A 17,310-nucleotide genomic window follows, 5' to 3' on the forward strand; every position below is an offset into this window, starting at 1 on the left:
TCATATTCAAATGTTTTTACGCGAGTAGTTAAATAATTTTAAATTGATAAAAAGAAAGTTTTTAAATGCATTGAAATTTTAAAATTTTATGTACAAAGAAAGTTTCATAATGTTAATGAGACATGTACGGGTTATGGGTGTTACACTTAGTCTACCGAACAATCGTCATATAAAGTGACTTGGGTTTCCTCGTCGTTTCCCAAACATCAAACAAGGACATAAATCTTACCCACTTTAAGATTCTCACTTGAAAGCTTATTAGAGAAATCCCAACGACTCTCAATTCACTTCCCGAACACTTAAAATTAAATTGGGTTTCTTACCCACTTTAAGATGAGGGTATCGATACTGAGCCATTCAGTATCGATACTACCCGTGAGTATCGATACCCACCCTTGGTATTGATACCAAAAAATGGCTACTAGAATCTAGGAGGACCAAGTAGTATTGATACTCTTAACTAGAGTATCAATACTACCCCAAGTATCGATACCAAATTTTGTATTGATGTTTTAAAAATTATTATACTACTAATACCCTTACTGAGAGTATCGGTACTCTACCCCCAATATCGATACTCCCATGAGTATCGATACTAAAATTGGTTATTGGAATATGAATTACTATGTCAGTATCGATACTACGCCCATAGTATCGATACTCATTTAACAGTATCGATATCACATGAACGAGTATCGATATTCCTAGCCCAAAACACCCTTTGTTTTAAACTACGCGAAAAACAATATCAATATTGTTCATATAGTACCGATACTCAAACCTATAAAACTATATTTTCAGTTGTGTAAAACCTCTTAAATCACTCCTAAGGAACCCTTAAATCCCCCAAACAATGTTTAAGGCTTATGTGGAGTTAAGGGTCATGAAAGGTCATTACTTTATGAATGAATAACACCAAATCCCTATTTTCATGCTATGAACTCAAATGCACCAAAAATGCCTCATGCATTCATACAAGCATCAATACTACACATGTCGATATGCAAGCAGTAAGGAGGGTTAAAAGTGTGTTACCTTACACCTAGAAGTTGGAGAAACAACTTCAAGCTCACCAAGGACCTTTATCTTTTGTCCTTCACCTTTGAGCTTTCACCCATTTTTCTCACTAGAACAAATCAATAGAATGAGTTATTAGCTCATCTAAGGATTTAGGAAAGGTAAGAACATGATTCTTAAGGTTTATGAGCGTTTTATAGCCACCCACAAACTTTAAAACACCAAACCCTCCTTAAACCTAACTATGGTCAAACTCAAAATTTAAGAGATTGAAATAAAGTTTAGAGGATGGAGATTTAATCTTACCTCTAGAATTTCAGACTAAGGATAGACACCAACAAAATTTTCACCTTTGATCAAATCACCAAGCAGGAAGAATGAAAGTTTGAATGAGGAATGAGATAAAAGGTGAGGAAAAAGAGATACGAGAAAGTTACCATTTCCCCCTCTTATTTCCCCTGCTGCGACCTTACCCAACCATTAAGGAATTTAGCCTTTGAAACATTTAAGGAGAAATTTATAGCTTTGGTCCTTCCTAGTTTAACCCCAAATCAAAAACACTCGTTTTAATCTACAGTGGGCTCAAACAAATCCCAAATCACTTCATATTTGGGCAAGAGCTTCTTACATGCCTATTGGGTTTATTTAATTCTCTCTCGGGTTAGCCCGAATCTACTAACCCAAGAATCAGGTTGTTACAATCATTAATCGAATTGAATAAAGTTCAGTTAATTTAGTCAGTAACCGAAATTTTGTATATTCTTTTATATTTTTTTAAAATTAGATTAATTTGAGTTTATTATAAATATTTTTCTATTTTGGTTAAATTTAGTTGGGTCTTGATAATTTAATGGGTCTAATATGGTTAAAAATTAATTGCGTCTTAGTTTTTAATGGGATTGAGCTTAAAATATGTATTTAATATATATAATATATTCAATATTTTAAATTTTTGATTAATTTGGTAAATTAACCAGTTTCGAACTGAATTAACTATTAACCAAATATTAAAAACATTAATTGTTCCAAAAAAAAAACTAAACGAATTAATTAGATTCGATCGGTTAATTCAATTAATTTGTATAGTGAACATCCCTGGCATGAATTGGTTCTACCCAAATGTCTTTCAACCAGAGACATAAATCAGACTAGATAGATCATGTGTTGTTAGAGCTTGACTAGGTCAAAGTTCTATAAATACAACTTGAATGGACTCGATTCGAACTTGAACTTAACTCGAGTTCTTAACGGGCTAAAACAAGTTTCTTGATACTCAACTCGAAAAGTTCGCGAGTAATTAGAAAAAACTAATATATTAAATTTTATTTTTAAAAATTAAATTATTAATTATTTTAACATTTATGTTGTTTTTTTTCTTGAAAATGTATATTATAAGATTTTCATGCACTTAAGGTTCAAATTTGAGTTTAAAATTCAACTGAATTAAATTTAAGATTTTTTTATTTAAAACTTTTTCAAGCCTTTTCAAGCTTCAATTCATGATTTCAAGTACGACTCGAATTTTAAAGTTTTAAGCTAGCAAATTTTAAAACCGAGTTGAACTCCATTCTAAAATTTTTAAGTGGAGTTGAGATCAACAATGCTCGAACTCCATCCACTTCGTTTTCTCTACCCCCAACCTATAAAACAAAGGAGAAGCAACCATGGTACAAGAAATAGATAATTTTCTTCACAACCCCTCATCTTTGATAGAAATGCACAAATTCCCAATTTAACCCAGATGGGACAAATAAAGCCCGTGTCACTTGTTTGCTATGACTATGAAAATTTTGAGTCGTCATGTCATTTGTAGTTCCGCCAAATCAAGCTAAGGCTCCTAAAGGTATAATCGAACTAAAATTGATCATATTTAAATATTTTTAAATTTATAAATTTAATATGTTTTTACAGGAGTGATTTGGGAAGAAATAATCAGAGGGAGTCCGAATGTGAAGACTTCTCATCAAATGAAGTGTTTTTGGTGGAGGAAAAGGGTGAAGGATGGCGAGTGAGATGATGCAAACAGGACGGAAGCATAGAGGGAGATGAAGAGTAGAGGAAGGAGATTGGGGTATGAGTAGAGATGAAATGTTGGCATGAAAAGTACTAGAGACAGTGGAGGGATAATGATAAACGAAGAATAAAAAATAATTTGATAGAGGAATAACAATGGAATTGATAGAATTTTTAAATTTGAAAGATTTAATTTAAATTAAATGATTCAATTATAATGTTTTGAAATTAAATGATATTTTCGTAACTTGACCAATAATTAGTGACCTAAAATGTATCTTATACTCGTTGATGAGAGCAAGTTTGTCTCATTAACGATTGAGAATTCATTTTTTTTCCGTTTAGGTAGAATTCAGGAGGTTCGTCCTCTTTTTTTAAGTCTTAATTGGATATTTATAATCATCTTTAGTGTATGTATTAGTAGGATCATTATGTTAATTTATAGACTAACGGATTAGACATGCTTAGTTGTCTAGGGTAGGATTATGTCAAAAGTCTTGTCTGTATACTGAAGTTAATTAAGTAATCAACGTCTGGAGAATATAGATTCTTCGGGGACTCTGAAAAATTCCGAAGGCTTTAGTCGGGGGAGAGATGATATTTATTGTGAGTTGGAGGTGACCTCCCAAGATATATCAATACGAGACTCATCTCAAGCTTATTTTTATAATGATTGAATTCAAAGTAGGGACTGCAATTAGTAAAATTATTTCAAAGAAAAACAAAAGTGGAACTTAATCATATGATTGGGAGCGCAACTACCCTTGAGGACGACACCATTACCACCACCACCAACAGAAGGAAAATAAATTCCAAGGGGCCGTCAAATCCCAACACCACATGAAAGCACACGGGGTTGTTGGAGAAGTAAGTTGAGTTAGGTACCAAATACCATTGCGCACCACGCATTGCCCTTTGCGCGTCAAAAACACAACCAACCCTGCACAAACACAACCATATTAATGCACCAGCACCATAACATATTTTCTAAAAGTTGAAATGATTTAAATTAAGGCGACCGATTCTGTAGCTGTGCATGTCTCTCCCACCAATGGCTGCTCAATCTCTACTACTTCAATCTACCCCATCCACCAAATCTTGTTGTTCTTTGAGCAGTCCTGGATCATGTCGGACCAAATCTGGGACACCCAACCTCGGGTTGCAGCCTACAGTTGTGAAGCAGGCCAAATGGGAGAGCTTGGGGTTGGCATCAAGAAGAAGATCGGAGGGTTCGATTTCGAAGAAGAAAGAGAGAGGCACGGTGGTGAGGTGTACGGCGGAGGGTATAGAAAGAAGCACGTTGATCCCACGTGAACCCGCTGCCGCCGTCGCCGTGAGGGTGCCGGAAAGGTTCAAGCTGGTGGCTTTAATGGCTTGTGTCATGTGTTTGTGTAATGCTGATCGAGTTGTCATGTCGGTTGCCGTTGTTCCTCTCGCCGATCAGCTTGGTTGGCCGAGTTCTTTCCTCGGCGTTGTTCAGGTAAATCCAAGATCATAAGTTCATCATTTTTCATTTTCAACTTTATCACGACTTCGAAACCAATAGATCAAAACTGTTAATTTGTTTCATGTAAAATTCAGAAGAAAAATAAATGAAAAACAGAATGTGGTAGGTGAGAAAATTTTATCTGATACTTATAAAATGTAAATTATTATGAATTAAAAAAAATTAAGTTTCAGTAATAATTAAAAAAAAATAAATCTAATATTTCATTATACCGAAACAATATTTAAAATTAATGTTAATATTAAATTTAGGTATCAAAATGTATTTTTCCTCTTTTTTTTATCTAATATTTTTAATACAAAATCATTACTATTAATATTCATAGGATCCATTTACAAACATGAAAGTTTAATGGATTGAACGTGATTTAAAGCTTTCAGTACTCTAAAATTTTTATTAATTAGTTTTTTTAATTAATGTTACTATTAAATCTAATTTTTTATTAATTAATGCGATATATCATGTTATATTGTTTTCATGTGGTAATTTTCGAAATATTTTTTTTTGAAAAGATGACATGTGGCATAAATGTAAGCATGAATAAATTCAATTTTTGATTCAAGGATTTAATTGATTGATTTTTTAATTCAAAATTTGATTGAATGTAAAAATAATTATTTAATTGTTCGAATACTTCAGACCCCATTAAATTATTACATATATATAAGATAGTAATAAATAAATAAATAAAACTTCATTTATTTTATTTAACATAATTTAATTTTAATTAATCTAAATAATTTAGATTCTTGGTAAAATGCTGCCGTAGAATTTTCTTTCAACATAAAACATAATATATCAGTTAAATAAGTTAAAAGTATTTTAAAGAAACGCACAAATTAAGGTATCTCAGCGGTTAAAAAAATGAATGTTATTCCTAGAAGTTTTAGATTAAAACAATAGAGATTTTAGGATATTTGAGCATCTATTGTCAAACGAAGAGTTTTTAGAACAAATAACACTATCTGTAAGTACTCTAAATTAATCAAAAAAAAGTATTTTAAGAAATAAAATAAAATTAATATTCCAATTAGAATAGTTAACGTTATTACTACATAGAATATAACCAATAACATTATAAAAGTTTAGATCAAATTTTATCAAATTATAGTGACTAAATCTAAAATTTGTGCGATGTTCAAGTACCAAAACTATAATTTAAGCTAAAATAGTTGAATTTGAACTATGAACCGAACCCAAACGCATGCAGTGAAACATGTTTCTTCAAAAATTTCCTTAACATGATCGTGTTAATTGGTTGAAGTCATCTTTCCTATGGGGATACATATTCTCTTCCGTGATCGGAGGAGCTTTGGTGGACAAATATGGAGGCAAAGTAGTGATGGCATGGGGGGCAGCCTTGTGGTCTTTAGCCACACTTCTCACTCCGTGGGCGGCCAATCACTCCACCGTCGCTCTATTGGCCGTTCGGTCGTTCTTCGGTCTAGCTCAAGGAGTGGCCCTTCCGTCCATGAGCACCATCTTATCAAGGTAATAATACCAACAAGTCATATAATGTATAGCAATGGATAAAGAAACTGAGCCTTGATTTGTTGTATAGATGGTTTCCTGGACACGAAAGAGCAAGTGCGGTAGGGATATCGATGGCCGGATTCCATCTCGGAAACGTAGCGGGCTTAATCTTGGCACCAATCATGTTGTCAAGCATCGGAATCTCCGCGCCTTTTGTTCTATTTTCGTCGCTCGGGTTGCTGTGGTTGTCATCATGGGTTTATAGGGTTACTTGTGATCCAAGCGACAGTTCATTCATCAGCAAATCCGAGTTAAGATCGATTCAGGCTGGGAACACTGATCCTCCTACAACTACTACCTGCCGAGCTTTCACCTATGGTTCTCCTATTGAAGTTACCCACATGGGCAATCGTATTTGCTAATATAACCAACAATTGGGTGAGCCCTTTCATTGTCTTCATTAGTTCCTTTAATTATAACACAATAAAGCTGTGCTATCTTATTTCAGGGATACTTTGTTCTCCTCTCATGGATGCCAGTTTATTTCAAGACTGTGTTCAATGTGAACTTGAAACAGGCAGCTTGGTTTAGCGCAGTCCCATGGGGGACGATGGCGGTTTCTAGTTACGTAGCAGGAGTGATATCAGATACTCTAATCAAGACCGGCTACTCCATAACGTTGGCTCGGAAGATCATGCAGGTATATCCAAAGCTACTTAACATCACACTTTCTTGAAAAATAGCAAACGGTTGATGTGCAAGTGTAAATGTTAACAGTCCATAGGCTTCATCGGCCCCGGGTGTCGTTGCTCTGCTTGAACTTCGCAAAGTCACCCGAAATCGCTTCTGTATTGATGACAGCAGCCCTGAGCTTGAGTTCTTTCAGCCAAGCTGGTTTCTTCTCAATATACAAGTAAGTTCTCAACCATGAAACAATACATAAATTTGTCCGAACTAAAGGATCGACCGACGGCCATTAAACTAAGCGCTGTTTATTCGGTTTATTTCATCAGGATATTGCACCTCAGTATGCAGGATTTCTGCATGGTGTATCAAATTCAGCAGGGACAGTGGCTGCCATTATCAGCACCATCGGGACCGGCTATTTTGTACAGTGGTTAGGATCATTCCAAGCATTCCTCTCGGTTACGGCTTGCCTCTATTTCATCACAACCATTTTCTGGAATCTGTTTGCAACTGGGGAGAGAGTCGTCTAGTGTTGTCGACGAACATAAATCGTCAGAAATACAGGGTTCATGCAATTTTGGGGGTGTCAACTTATATAGGCATGATTGATATAGCAACTGTATTTATTTGTTTTGTTTTTACATCTTTCTTCATTATACTTTACGTATTTATCCATAAGAAATTTCTAAGTCTTACTAAAATGAATATAAGATTTGCTACACAGTTATTTTAACCCTTATTTTCTTTTTAGAATATTTTGACTGAGAACATCTTATTTTAAGATTAAAAAAAACCTTTAATATTTGATTAGATAATCACTTTAGTCCTTATTATTGTTTTTAAGATAAAATGACTTTTATTTTGAAGCCTTTACAGTTTGTTGACTAACAATTTATATCTATAGAGAGGTCTCCAATCGTCTTAAAATAGAATATTAAACGTCAAAATAATTATTTAGATGAACATTAAGGGATTTTTTTTGTCATTATGCAATTTTTTTCCCTACAGCTTGCTCATATATTTGTTTGATTTCCTGCTACCGGAACTTGGTAATGGAATCATGAAAATGAAATCAAATTTGTTCCCATGACAAGTTGGGACCAGTGAGCAGAGTTTGAGTCAACTCTGCAACTTTATCAGAAATGAGGCATTTACTTGTCATTAATGAAATTAAAGAGTAAGATGCCAAGAAAGAGGCGACTTCTATGTCAAATTTATTTCCAGTGAATTCTTCTCATTCATCCATAGCATCTATAGCCTCTGAAAAAAAATATTAATAATTTAATATAAAATATTTCAACTTTTTGTTAAATGAAAAAAAATACATTTTCCTGTCTCTTGAAATTTTATATTTTAATTAGATTCTTTTAACATTTTTAACTTTTAATATCCAGAATTTTGACCTTAAATTCGTATATAATTCATGTCCAGATATTTTGGACAAGAAAGTAATACAGAAAGAGTAAGTGTAGTTATTTTGGACAAGAAACGAAGTTGCTTTTAGGGTTTAAAGTTGAAAGAGTAAATTTAATTATTTTGGATAAGAAAATAAAGTTTTTTTTATAATCTGATTTGTAATGAATTTCCAAATAAAATTCAAACACTTTTAAGTAAATAATTTCTTTTTTTTGATACATAAAAATTTAGGTCAGGATAATTCCCTTAATCTCGAGTCAAAGCATTAAATAAATAAGTTCTTCTCGTTACATTTTTAATATATTTTAAAATATCTCATTCAACCTTTCAAATATAAGATATTTACGGTTAAAAGAAAGACAATACAATTAAAAAGTATACAAAAAAGTTGAAAAATTGGTTAATAACATATTGAAAACAAGGGCAGATGATGATTATTAAACTGATTTAAATATCCAAGTCTGAAATAAAACATGTTATTGTAATTACTCCACCAGAACTCTACCAGCTTCGTAAAATACAAAAAGAGATTATTTGAAATTCAATAACTCTTATTAAATTAAAATTGAAATATTTAACTTTGAAATTTAGCATAGTTGACATTACTAAAAACCAGAATTTAACCACAAAATGTATGCATATTATTATTTATTAACTAAAAATAACAAAAAAGTACAGTGGAAAAATAAAAAGAAAAGTACAAATTCTTATCCATCACATATCTCAGCTGACAAAGCCAATATAATTGTTGCAGAAGACCCTCCAAACCTGCTTTGATTCCTCCACCTCCATAGACAACAACTCTTCACCCTTCTTATTTTCCAACTCTCTTCCACCGTTCTTCTTCCTTGAATGTAGATTACAAAGTTTCATCCTTTTTTATGATCGGGAGTGACAGGTTCCACTTATCTAAAACAATCCCATCGTCTTTATAATTTTCCAGTCCTCGATTTGGGTTTGGGAAAATCCCAGTCAAACTCTGTTTGTTGTTTTTTTCAACTTTTTAACCAAAACCCATCAGTCAACCCAAATCAAGACTGGAATTTTCTTTTCTTATTTTCTTGTAAAGTTTCTTTTTTTTTTCTTATCAGGTGATTTCAAGGGGTCAACTATCTCGATTGGGTTTCCAAGGAGATGAATTTCAGGAGTTTGGAGGATTTTTGGGCCTATTACGTGAATCAGCACTCCAAACCGTCGACAAGACGCTGGCACTTTGCCGGCACGCTCTTGAGTATCGTGTTGTTCATATATTCTTTGTTGTTTAACTGGTTGTTCTTGGTGTTTGTGCCCATATGTGATATGGATTGGCCTGGTACAGTCATTTCTTTGTGGAAGGGAATGTGCCTGCCACTTTTGGGCACCCGTTTTGGTCCCTTTTGTGTGGTTTCAGGATGTTTGGATTGATGCTTACTGGGAAAATGGATAGGGAGATCAAGAGGCTCGGGAAGAGACCTATTACAGGGCTTCTAAAGGGTTCTTGTGTAAAACTTGTTTTTCTTTTCTTCTGTTTAATTCGTATGATACGCTTAACTTGTATTTTTCATCCGTTTGCTGTAGGATGGAGTCATCTATAATTAAACTCTTGCTTTACATCTTGCTTCTGACAATGTTTAATTTGCGTTTCTCTTGAATATTTGAGTAGAATGCATTGATGGACAGCAATCATTTGAAGCTCATCTGGATGATAGTTGGTGTAGAATCTGTAGATATAATTATGGTCTCTGAGTGATAGGTTGGACATGTTGGGTTAAGTTTTCTGCTGTTAGTGGTTTAGCTAAAGAATCATTTTGTTCGAATCGAATTCGGGTTTGGTTCAGCTTTAGGTATGTAAAATTCCAGAGGAAACATTTAGATTGTTGAGGTATATGGTCACTTTTGTAGAACACACTCACTCCTACAGCCATGATGAATGAAATGATATCAAGACAAGAGTCAGCTCAGCTTGTTTTGAGAAAGCATTTGGTCAGCCATGGTGTTTGGTTAAAGGTTATATATTTGATTAGCCTTTGGTAATCATGGAATCCTCCCATTGTGTGAAAATAGGCAGGGGTATAGTTTGTCTGTATATGGTTTGGTTGAATCCCAGTAAGAGTACTTTTGTTGAGAATGGGCATGGAAACCTCATTCATTACCCTTTTCATGTATTTGTAGGACAAAATTTGTAAGACAAGTATTAATTAATTGGATAAGAAAATATTTGTGGGTATTGAAGTAAGCATCTTCCAGCCAGCCAGCCTGAACATTGAGTGACTTTGACGGACACTTTCCTTGGTGTGGAGTGTGGCTGAGGCTGATGGCCGATGCTTGTAAATGAAAACAAGAAAAATTATTGCTGATGCATCTTTTGAGAAAGCAACATGCAATTGTTTCCCCTCAAGCAAAGGTCAAATAAGTACCCATCTAATTCTGAATTTTCACCCTCAATCTGCATTAGCTTTTGTTTCAGTTATTATTTCGTTTTCTCAAGGTATAGAAGTTGAAGTTGAACACCCTTGGTCCTTGAACAGTTTTAGGTCCATAGTGATTCTAAACCAAAAACGCTTTGAATCCAGAAGAATTCAACCTAAATTAACCTTATCCCAAAATTTCAAGTCAAAAAACGATCTCAATCTGTTCAATTAACAAATCAAAGCAAGAGGTGGTTGACAGTGATTCACTTGATAATCTGTGTCCTTAAATTGAAGAAAGCATCTTGTCAAAATTAACTTTTAACTATCTCATCTCAAAAGTGACTCAAATTCGACAACAATTCTACAATTTTCCACATCCTTAATCATATCGTTATAAAGGCCAACACCGTATATGCAACAAAAAATCAAATTTGAGCTAGTCTGTCTTCTCTCGTTTTTTAACAGACTTAAAGACATCTTGGTTCAGTGGCCTTGATTTAAGTAATGTAAACTATGGAATGAGTTGAGATCCATTATGGGCAGCAGTCACAAGTCAGTGTTTCGAGAGAATGACGGCAAAGGCCTGGCCTCCTGTGGACGAAGAATGACAAGCACACCAAACATCCCAATCATTGGGATGACGAGAAGCCACTTCAGAAGTTTGTAGTAATACATGTGGAAAGTGAGGGAGAAGTCATCCGAGAAATAGAGTCCATTCTTGTCGACCATCTCCACGACAACGGTCCCTGTAGTCCTAACCCCTACCGTTGGAAGTTTAATCCGATATTTTCCTGGACGCTCAAAGATCTGGCTTTGCTTTATCCTTCTTTCTCCCTGGTAGTTACCTGGGACTAATAATGTTGTCTGCATTGTTTCAGCACAGTATCAAGAGGGAAAAGATGAATGAAAAGCTAAACTACTTTAGAAAGCTAACAGGAATAAACATTTGAATTGCTTTTAGCAATTTTCATTTGTGCATGAAATGGTGGCTTACTGTGACATTGTAAGGTGCTTGGAACCCTGTAGGATATCTATGTTTATCCACAATCTCAATCTCCACCCAGAAGTTTTTTCCTTCCTCATCACGGAAAATTCGGGACGAATGAGTGACATATACTCCCTCACGGTTGTATCTGTTAGCAACATTGTTTCTTCCTTGGTTATTTGATCTCCATGCCTGAAAAAAAATTACAATTAATTAATATAATTCTTAATACACAACAAATCAATCATATGCCAGGTCAAGTTCTATCCTGCCTTGAGGGGATGATGGGGCGGGGGTCGAAAAGCAAAAGACATTTCCGTTCATAGTTGTAACGATAAGATCTATCATCACCACCATCAACATTGTCAGCTAACACCATGCTATATCTGTCAATAAATGGTTCAGATATAAGAAAAGAAACATGAAAGAACATTGGGAAGGTACGAAACCATAGGGCATATGCACAATTTACTTACGAAGTTTCACCAATATCTACAACATCAGCACATGATGTAGGTCCATCTATTAGGTACAAATAACCATCAAAGGATGTTGTCACAATAGTGAGCCCCTTGCTTTTCTCCCCTCGTTTACTTAAATCAACTAGAAGAACTTGATTCATAACTCTTCCGTGAGTTCTATATGGATATGGACGAACCACAGAACCATCCTTTCCACTCAAAACATAAATATTCCCAGATAATGTGGGAACTACAAGATCTGTGTGTCCATCTCCATCAACATCACCAACAGCAGGACCCTGAGGATAGAGATGATATTCAGACAATTATCTCAAAGTACTTCAAACAGGTATAAATCTTGATGTGTATAGGCTCAGCACTAGTTTCTCAATGCATTTTTTAGTTCAAGCTCAGAGAGGCATGCTTGGAAAATGGCTAAATGCACCCTCATATCCGATGCATTAATAAAAAGCGGCAATAACAAACTATGATATTTGTCAGGAATGAAAAGAACCAGTGGCGGAAAAATACCAGATTTTTAAATGAATACACAGAAACTAGCTACATATTTAATTAATCATATATCCATGTATCATGTATGGACAAAGATACAGAAAGTGTGCTACAACTCACCTGGGGAATCAGACTATTTACATGAGCTTCCCAAATTTCTTCTCCTTGTGCAGTCCATGCCGCAACATTCCCATGTGTATCTGTTGTCACTAGTTCAATCTTGCCATCGTCATTAATATCAGCAGCAATTACGTACTTTGAATTTCCGCCATTTCAAGAGGAACTTTTGTCTGACATTTCCTGAATGAAATGAATGATTCAGTTGGATAGATTGGAGAAAATAATTGCTTATAATTAAAGCCATTTAAAACAAGAAAACAAAGATGAAAGATCTTTGCACGGAAAGTTATTTCTAAAGAAAAACACCAAGCCACGATGACAAAAACTTCAAAAGAAGAAACACAAAACAAAGCACTGTAATAATGAGGGTTCCACGTAGAAAATTCCAGTGTTAACATTTTTAACAAATTCAAATATGAAACACACATAATTTAACCAAAATAATGTATACTGATATAAATTGATGTAGAAAAAGAATAATCCTAATGCAGATTTGGTAAAAATATGCATATAAGCTAAAGTAGTTTCAACATTGGGGTAAAGTAGACAACTATTTGAATTTGCATAGGCAGGAAATATTGATTAGCTATATTCTAAAGAATGGATCACACATATAAGACCAATTGTACGAAATCTAAACTAATAATAAAGGAAGAAGCTTATCAATCTAAACGGATTACCATGGTGATCCAATACATAGAACAAGCCATATGAAGTTCCCACAAGGACGTCCAAATTTCCATCACCATCCAAATCAACAACATTTGGAGAAGAATATATATGTGCACGGAAGTTGGCAGTATCTGTACTCAAATCCAGGTCTTTTGCCCACTTAACCTGCTTTGTAACAAGATTGAATACAACAATGCCTCCGGCAACATATTTTCCAATATCAATACCTCCAAGTTCCTTCATATGTTCAGGGTTGTCATAGTACCTAATAAATAATTTTCAGTTTTTCAGCTACGTATTGTAAAAGAGCATCCCTCATCCCTCCTTCCACAAAATATAAACTAGCTTAGAACAGATTGAAAAAGTTAAATATGAAAAGGGAATAAAAAGCTAAAATTTTCTTTAAATGAATTTCAAGTGCATGGAGAGTAATTTAGACTATGGAGTCAAATTGAAACATAAGGAAGGGAACTTACTCATGATCAAAAAAGTACGAACAGCAACAATCATTTCTGATACCCCATCGTTATCGATGTCTGCTATGACCTGATGACAATAGGGAAAAGTTCTGTGACTTTTGTATTAGAATTCCACAAGTCAATCAATGTTGTTCCTTCACTATAAAGAAACACATTATCACATTAAAATTTATACTCACCGGAGTGGACAAGATGTGTGGGTCGATATTCACATAATCCTCCATTTTCTCATGTTGTCCTTCAGTCCATTCCTCATCTCCCCACATGGATTCATCGACATAATCATCATAATCATAATTATATTCATCGGCCAACTCATCAGTATCACGGAATAACTCAAAAGATTGATCTGCATCTGCTTCTAACCCTTGATCATTTTCCACAGTAGCTTCCTGAGCATTCTCTTTTGAATCAGAGCTACCTTCTTGGGAACCTTTTGAGGTCTTATCTTCTAGAAGCCGTCTCCTAGAACTTGTTTTCGTATGTGTTTCCTTGTTTCCCACTGATCCATTGTTTACAGAAGCATTAACACCAGTAGGCAGCTTGATGGTATCTTCTATTGACTTCCACTCATTTTCGCTTCATTTTCTGCCCTGGAGAAGTTAACTTCGCTAGAGTGATTTGCTATTGATGATGAACCAGTAAGGTTAGATTTAGGTATACTTTCATTTGTTTCTGCAAAGATACCCATTATGTAATGGTGTGAGTCATTTCATGGGGAAAAAATGGTCCAAAATATTAATAAAACCATGCTCTTGTAAAGTTGCTTCAGATTTCCCTTTTAAAGATGAAGCCAATGTAACAGAAAATAAATAAAATCAGAACCAGGTTCTGCAACTTAGAGGCAGAATAAGGAAAGAACCAGTTCATTGTTTGCATACTATTATTACAGAGTGAAGTGCAGTGGAGCTACCTTAGAAACTAATATAATCTAAGAGGTTATTTGGAGAATGAAGTAACAACAGTATAAAACTATTGAAATTTGGGAATAGCTTACGACTCATAGCATTTATTTTAGAAGCCTCCTCGATGAGTGAATCATCATGGACATCTGGATGAGAACGGTCCACTGGATCAGGATGCAAGCCCACGTACCAATCTTTACGAACTTTTATACGTGGTACCTCCAATTTATCAGTCATCAAGTACCCTGAAGCCCTAAAAAACCAACCCTTGGACAAATTAGCATTCCAACACCACAATAATGAGTTCCTCTACCAAATAGAGATCATTTTCTCTAAAGTGCCATAATTAAGAAAAACAACCTGAAAAAAAGCACTTCACCATTGTAGGTAGCTAGAGCGATTTCCCTCACACCATCTTTATCATATCATACAAGAGAGGACTAGAATGCACGGTTGACTGGTGAAAAGCAGGCCAACCTGACAAATTATTGAAAACTCAATGACATCAACTTCGATCGGATTGCTCTAGATTCATCGATAAGTTCGATTTAACATGATCTAGGGAAAGCGAAGCACTAGTACCTGGCATTTTATCGCCATCAGAACCTTCTAAAACTTCAAGGTAGTGAAGAATGAGGGAATCACTATGTCAAGCTTCCCATCACTAAAAATTACACAATCTGGCGGGAGTTAGTTAAATTATTCTGTATGATGAGTTTACTCAAAAAAGATGAGCAGATTTTCGAAAGGGGAAATGAAAGAATTGAGATTTTTAACATAGTCAAAGCATAGATGCGATGAAAACACGAACTCAAAAGGTAAGAGTAAACTACCTATTGATATCAGCAATTAAGGGAGTTGCATAAATGCTGGAGCTGACCTCCGTTTGCCATCTAAGTTCTAAATTCTTTGGGCACTGTGTATTCAACAACGCATCCTCATCCCTACACATTCATATACACAAAATTGTTTTCAAATAACAATAACTCCTGTGATTGAATCGAAAATGAAAAATAATAAAAATAAATTGAGATAGAAAGGACTTACAGTTGGGGATAACCAAGCTCGTCGTCGGTGGCCTTTCGTTGACGGAATTTATTATTGGAGTCATCGCCGAGAGAGAAAGTGGAGCGGCTGATGAAAAGGAAAAGTATAAAGAAAACCCTAATGTCGGAATGATTCATGGTTGTGATCTTCGCTTCAGTACAGATTTTGGTTAGGGGAAAGAAGAGGAAATATATCATAAATGGGAAATGGGTATAATTGAACCCCGGGCTATGGGTTGTATAGATCCAGTTGCTGTCTTCTGTTCCTCTCAAGTCTCAAGGATTTTCCAGCTGAAAACAAAAGCTCCATTTTTACGTCTTCCTCACTGCTTACAATCTACTATCTAATCCTAATCAGAAATTAAAATCGCAATTAAAAGAAAAAAAATTAAAATCGTAATTATAATTTTTGGGTAAATTACGTGTCTAGTACCTCAACTATCAGTTTTATTCTGTTTTAGTACCTAAATTTTCAATTTTTTCAAAACCATATCTAAAATTTAGTTTTTGTTTCATTTTAGTATTCTGCTGTTAAAAACTTTTGTTTTTGTTTTATTTTAGTACCATCGTTCAAAATTTAATGTTAAGTTTTGAAAAGATTGAAAGTTTAGATACTAAAACCGGCCAAAACTTATAGTTTGGATACTAAATGCGTAAATTTTTAATTGTGGGTACTAAATGAAATGAAAACTAAGCGTTAGATATGATTTTGAAAATTTTGAAAGTTTAAGGACTAAAATAGTTCAAAACTCATAGTTTAGGTACTAAACATATTTTACCCTAATTATTTAAAAATAAACAAGTGATGCTAAAAATGTATTTTTATTATTAGATTTAAGTGTTTTTTTAAATTAAGCCCTTGTATAAATTAATATCTTTTATATTTTATATTGATAATTTATTTTATCAAATTTTATAGGTTTGATTTTTTTAAAAATTTTTAAGTTCACCTCTAAAATGTTGGAATTTTTATTTTAAAAAACCAAAAAAAATCATTATTAGAGAAATAACACCAAAACGATATTAATTGGATAAATACCAACAACCTCTACACGTAGGACTACTTCCCATCCTACAACACCCGTGTAAAATCTCACGTTCTATAGGGCGCAAGACTCTTCCAACGTAGAAACACTTTTCAGAGAATACAATTTAATATTAGGTTAAACGACCTCGTGTTCTACAAAATGTGAGGTCCACTAGAAATTCAACCATTGCACTAATTTATCATGTTCTACAAACATTTTATTGCGGGTGGTATTTAACAAACCTCGCGTTATACAGAACGCAAGGTATATACATTTCCAGCCCACGTAGCAAGTGTTTATAGACATGTTCGAGCGATATTTTTGGATAGTTAATCTAATTTTTTTTTCATAATTTATAAGATTTGAGGCATAATATTGAAAATTTTCTTTCAGTTGAGGCCAATATTAACATGCGACATATTGTAAACAAGTTAAAAATCGCGTTGAAAAAGGTTCCAAAGCTTGTTTTGTGCATGAAGAAAAGCCAAAATGGTTTGATAGGCATATTCGAAGGTTTTTTCGAGTAGTTAATCTAAAAATTTTAGTAATTTTAAGATTAGAGGTGTTGTAATGTAACTTATCTTTCAATTGAGGATAT

The 17,310-nt window shown here is 34.2% G+C and overlaps 3 pseudogenes; 2 read left to right on the forward strand and 1 right to left on the reverse strand.

Annotated features, from left to right (window-relative positions):
* The first annotated feature begins 4,038 nt into the window (after nt 1-4,038).
* Nucleotides 4,039-7,274, forward strand: LOC120135488 (annotated as a pseudogene).
* A 1,522-nt stretch (nt 7,275-8,796) lies between these two features.
* On the forward strand, nt 8,797-9,771 carry LOC120135666 (annotated as a pseudogene).
* A 1,148-nt stretch (nt 9,772-10,919) lies between these two features.
* LOC120135667 lies at nt 10,920-16,001 on the reverse strand (annotated as a pseudogene).
* Nucleotides 16,002-17,310: the final 1,309 nt, after the last annotated feature.

This window comes from Hibiscus syriacus, unplaced genomic scaffold (assembly GCF_006381635.1).
Source record: "Hibiscus syriacus cultivar Baekdansim isolate YM2019G1 unplaced genomic scaffold, ASM638163v2 tig00110610_pilon, whole genome shotgun sequence".
Lineage (NCBI taxonomy): Eukaryota > Viridiplantae > Streptophyta > Magnoliopsida > Malvales > Malvaceae > Hibiscus > Hibiscus syriacus.